Here is a 5,706-nt window from a genome sequence, read left to right as displayed (position 1 = left end):
ACACACACACACACACACACACACACACACACACACACACACACACAGGTTGGGAGTACCACAATTAAGGTTTCAAGAGGCTGTGCCTATACATTAAAAGCCTGGTATTATACTGTACACACGCATGTTCACACATACCTGTGTTATCAGTTGAGTTGGGTATGGTTGTACTGTGTCAGCTTATTCAAAACGAAAAACAATTAGTCATTCAATAGAAAATGAGTCAACCTAGCTAGTTGTAGCTCAGAGATTTGCTGCTTCTCCGTTTCATATCATTACAAATTGAATACGTTTGAGTTGGTTGGACAAAATAAGCAATTTTAAGATGTCAGCTGACAGTTCATCCTTTGAAGGAATAGCTGGCATTTGGAAAATCAATCCTTCTCTTTCTTAGATGAGAAGATTGATGCAACTCACGTGTCCGTACACTAAATATAAAGCTACAGCCAGCAGACGATTAGCTTAGCTACACTCCATTGGGGAAAATCAATTTTATTAACTCCTCGTTGGGGAAATTGAATTTCCCCAACGAGGAGTTAATAAAGTAGTTCTTAAAGACTGTAAACGGGGAAACAACGGTAATAAAATCAGCCTTTGTGCCGAGTAATTGTCCTGCATATAACCTCCCATAAAACCACAAATTGACATTTTTACACTTTGGCTTTTGTACGGATTTAAAAACAACAGATATACACACTATTTTAAACCCAAACCACTTACACCACTTCTTCTCCCAATGCACTGACACGGTTCAAATAACTTTCATACTGCCAGCAATGTGGTGACAGCATGTGGAGCAGTCCTAATGGTATGGCATGAAGGTGTTTGTTTAAGTCACATCCCAGGTGTTTGTCTGTGGTTTGTGTCTGTGGTTTGTGTGTGTGTGTGTGTGTGTGTGTGTGTGTGTGTCCCCCCCAATCTGGTCAAGGTATGCGACCTCAATTCCACACCATTAGGAGGCTAAATTGGACTTCTGCGGCAACTCAATTACATCCCTGGGGGCAAAAAAAGCCCAGGGGCTATTGACATGACCCGTACACCTTAAAGAAGGAGGGAGGAATGAATGAATGAATGAAATAGGGTAGGAAGTATAGAAGGAGACAGGGAATTCAGAGAAAAGGGGAAACGTTAAGGAGTGGGAGGAGGGGGGATGAGGGGGCAACGAAATTCCCCAGAACCCCCATCTCCCTGTCTGAGTGACTTCCTGCCCACTTTCCCACGCTAAGAGATAGAATGAGGGAGATTAGAAGTGTTGTTGCAAGAACTTAAAGAGCAATAACTCTAGTAGGAAGTGAAAAAAATGTACCGATGACATGAAGAGGAGGAAGACGAAGGGAGCAGAGGGAGGGATGGGAAGCATTGAGATGGAGAATGAGGAGAGGAAATGAAGATAGCGAAAACAAAGGGCAAGAAAAGATGGAGAGCAGAGAGGGAGGAAATGTCATCCTTCAGTTTATATTAGAGGAACAACTTTTGCCTTCACTCTGTGATGGCTACCAGCTGCCCCCGAGACAGAGACACGGAGGGAAGTAAAAAAGGGAGGGGGGGAGACAAATGGAAGGTGGATTAGCCGTGTAGAAACAGGGCAAGAGCCAACAGCAAAAGTGATAGAGGATTGCCAAAGTAAAACAGAGCGACGGGGAGGATTAGCCGTAGTGCCAGTTGCAATTCAACTCATCCCGCTGTGGCAGGTGCAGCTTCCCTCCGCCAGGACAACGCTGAATCAAACGCTCCTGTTTGTTTATTGGAAACGTCATTTTAGGTGACAGATCATCCGCGCTGGCAACGGCGGTGTGGAAAACGATCGCAGAAATGTTGTAATGAATAATATCTCACCTGGTTAGCCCACGTTTGGCCGTGCAGCGGGGAACAGGCTTTACATGGTGTTGTTCTTTAAAGCCACACGAATGATCAAATACCACCCCGTTCCAACATCCTGTGTCTATTCTCTGAAAACAACATATTTTGCTTTCCAATGGAGGGAGTGCAAGATTGATATCTAATTAACAAGAACATATATTCAGTGCAAGGAGTAGTCACGGTGCAGATCACGGATGAGAGTCACAGATCGGATCAGCACAAAAGAAAAAAAGGGAGCAAATATAACTTTTAGAGATCCCTGATCACATTGTTTTTAACCAACACTACATTTGACGAGATCACATGTGAACGCATCTTCGCCCAGTACTCATTTTCACTGAGCAGAGCCTGAACGCATCATAATACAACTGAACGTAACCTTCGTTCTCTTCCTATCAAATTGAACACGGATTAGTTGTTTACAATGCGTCATTATCAGAGATCGGCGACTAGAAAAGCATGAATGCTGATGTCCTGATAACATATCTTACTGAATATTGCCAGATAACGATTGTCAGTGAAATTGTATTTCATGTTTTCCTTTTTTTAGTCTAATCAACTGGTCGATGTGACATGATTGAGGACTCTAGATTAAGATCCATCCCAGCCTCTTCAGAGAACCTCTATCCCGTCTCCTCCATCTGTCTCGCTGTTATTTCACCTCCAACAGTCTGTTCATCTGCTAAGTACTTAAAACATGAAATTTAGGTTGCGAATGTAAAGAGGAGGTGGAGGAGTTTAGCTAAGAGGACAGAAAAAGGACACACCCAGCGGGGTTAGCGGGAGGGTGCAAGCATATGTGGTAACAGATGTGTGGATCTTGAGTAACCCTCAGCCACTGGCATGCACTTTGCGCTCAGTATTGGGGAATTGGTTTCCAGACTGGATACCGAGGCCCTTAGCACTCAAACAAAGGGAAGAATAGATTCTTACTGTTTTGAAATAAAAAATGAACACAATAAGAGAATGTTGATGAGTTTTCCCTGAATTGCTGCTGCACATGAACCGTTTCAAAGGTCGGAAACTGGTGAAATATGCACTGTTGAAACAAACCTCCCTTGGGACGGCATAAATGAACAGTGTGGGATTATATTTCTCCAAGGTGCTACATCAAACAGCATCAACTATGTTACACTCACATTTGGCGCGGCCAGGTTATTAATTTCACGAAGTCCTGCTGTCATTCATTTTAAACATTTTTATAAAATTCAACCCCTGCGCACCCTACTCAATGTATGCCTGCAGAACACCCATTTTCCTTTACTGATCATGTTAATAACAACTTTATCTCAAAGTGCAAAGAGTGGACGTATTTAAAGAGTCACAAATGGACAGACAGAGAAGACAAAGGCCAATGAGTGAGTGAACACAGACTGCTGCTTGGTGGGGTGTGTCTCCATTGTTTCACTGCCCAACCACTGCGTGGTTGTGTCTGTCAGCGACAGTTGGTTGTTATCGTCACTGACTCAAGCATTATGGGAAATTCTGGGCTCCGAGTACATGCACACGTCAGAGGTCTTGTAAGCCAAAACATTACGCAAAGATGGAGAGAGGGAGATAACTGAGAGAAAAGGATGAAGGAAGGGGGGGGGAGGAAGAGGAAGAGATGTCAAAGATTATCAGAAAAGGGATGGAACAACAAAATATCAGGCGCAACTGACCAACCGGCAGAGCAGGAAGAATATTGTCCTCGATAAAAGAAGTGCGAACGCGGTTCGGAAGAAAAGGTGTCGGGAAAGAGACGGGAACAAATGAAACATTGGAAAAACAGAGAAATATAGATCGTTATTTAAAGGAAAATGTTAAACAAAGTGAGGCCTGAGAAGAAGGTGACACGAAACAGATGGACATAAGTAAACAGAAAGGAAATAGATGGAGGACGGGAAGACGAGGAACACCTGGAGAAGAGGTGAAAGGACACATTCAGATGGATGAACTAAAGGAGGAAGAAATGGAATGAGATAAACCAGATTTAATTTGGAAATTTGACCAAACATGTCTGAAAGAAAGGGTGAGAAAAAGGAGGCTGGAGGTACAAATCTGCTCTCTGAGAAAGTAATGATGGATGACGGATGGAGCAAGAGGAAAAAGGCCGGAACGTGCTTCTCTGGGCTGCAAGTGGGCGGATTTCTTAAATCATAACGGACCTTAGACTGGTTTCCTCTATAGTTAGATATTTGGAGAGCATGTGTTTTTGTTTTAGAAGTCCTCAAACTCAAATCAACAGAGGCTGAGCTTGTATGCAGTATTGTGCCCGTCCTAAATAAAGTGGCAGTGCTGCGTCCTTCTCACCTTGATAAAGAAAGTGGTACTTGCTACCCCTCAAAAGTCCTCAAGACATTTTGGGGTTATGGACTTTAGGACGTCCTCGCATGTCTTTGCTGAGGATCTAAAAATGACTTTAGTGAGTGATTCAGTTGCCCTCACTGACCATAACTACCCTGAATTTCACATAGAAGACACAATACATCTTCATCATCTCCGAATGGAGAGAATTCTGAAATAACAGCAGGCCGTCTTTTGTTGAACACCGTAACGTTTGACATCAAAAGTAAAAAGAAGAGAAGAGCAGCAAAAATAAAAACTGCACTGGAGATCAAATATTTTGGGTACCTGCTCTATTCAGAGAAATGGGTTCCTTCCAGAATGCCCTTGTCATCCGTGTAAATGCGTATTAAGTGATCTCATTAATAATAGCTGGTTATCTGTGTTGCCGTGTCCTCTTTCTTTTCAGCTCTGGTTCGAAATCTCCAAGGGGAGCAACGGCGCAGATTTAAAGCTTCAGCCTGGGATCACTGAAATAGGACTTCTGTGAAGTTAAAGTCCATATCTCTACATGTTCCAGGGGGTTTATCTTCACCTTAGAATAGTGCGGAGAAGCTGCGTTTGACCAGATGTAGGTTTGTGGAGGAGAAAAGGGGCAATTTCTCATTTCTACTGTCCAGATTTAATGAGCCAGATTTAAACCTGCGTCATTGTAGAAACTTAATACATAAAAAGTTATAGAAATGGACGTCTCGGCACTGGCCACACAGTTTAACTGTTTTTAAAAAACCTTTAAAGCTGCAAAACACAGCTTTTTAGACATTAAATTGTTGTCAAAATGCAAACAAAAAACAACTACTATTATAAGTCACTGCCTGACTCTGCTCCTACATGTCTAAATTCCCACATTTCCCTGCCATTGGCCTGAATATTGGTGGTCTGAATATTTCGGGGCTTATTTCATATTCTGCGGCCAACAGCGAGCTGCACTCCAGCTTCTGAAGTAAGAATATCGGCCACGATCCAGCTTAGTCACGCCAACACTAACAAAGATGAAAAGCACAACGTAAGTAAAGCAAGAAAAGCCAAATTACAGGAGCACATAAAACAAATGGAGGTACTACCGGCATCGCTTTAGCATTTCCAGCCGGACGTTGACTTAGGAATTGTTGTAGTTTTAAGATAAAATCTGACACGGCAGCATGTCAGAGATATTTCTTTTTCCCAAGCCATACAACTTTTGCTGTGACGTCTAAACAACCTCTTGTTTCAAGTTGTGTGTCGTTATTAAACTGCAGTTGTTGTGTGGAGGATTCAATGACTGACGGACTGGCTCTCCACTAAACGGTGTCACAGCTGCACCTCAGGCGACAAACGGCCTATTCTCGCAATACCACACGCGCACACATACAGACGGTGCATGTGCTGGCATCGGGATGAAATGAGTATTTAAAGCCTCTGTCTGTTATGTGAATGCACGAACACATGGCGACACACGTGCACACAGACAACATGACGTGCGCTCTGGCCCAGATATGTTCACACACACACACACACACACACACACACACACACACACAC

General features: G+C 43.1%; 1 protein-coding gene across 2 annotated transcripts in view; it reads right to left on the bottom strand.

The window, feature by feature from the left end:
• Positions 1-5,706, bottom strand: part of plcb3 (phospholipase C, beta 3 (phosphatidylinositol-specific)) — a 36,616-nt gene that overhangs the window by 18,617 nt on the left and 12,293 nt on the right. The gene's annotated exons all lie outside the window — the stretch shown is intronic.

This window comes from Anarrhichthys ocellatus, unplaced genomic scaffold (assembly GCF_004355925.1).
Source record: "Anarrhichthys ocellatus isolate YVR2014 unplaced genomic scaffold, GSC_Weel_1.0 scaffold11, whole genome shotgun sequence".
In the NCBI taxonomy this organism is placed as follows: domain Eukaryota; kingdom Metazoa; phylum Chordata; class Actinopteri; order Perciformes; family Anarhichadidae; genus Anarrhichthys; species Anarrhichthys ocellatus.
The sequence above is the reverse complement of the archived record's forward strand: the minus strand, read 5'-3'. Positions and strand labels throughout refer to the sequence as shown.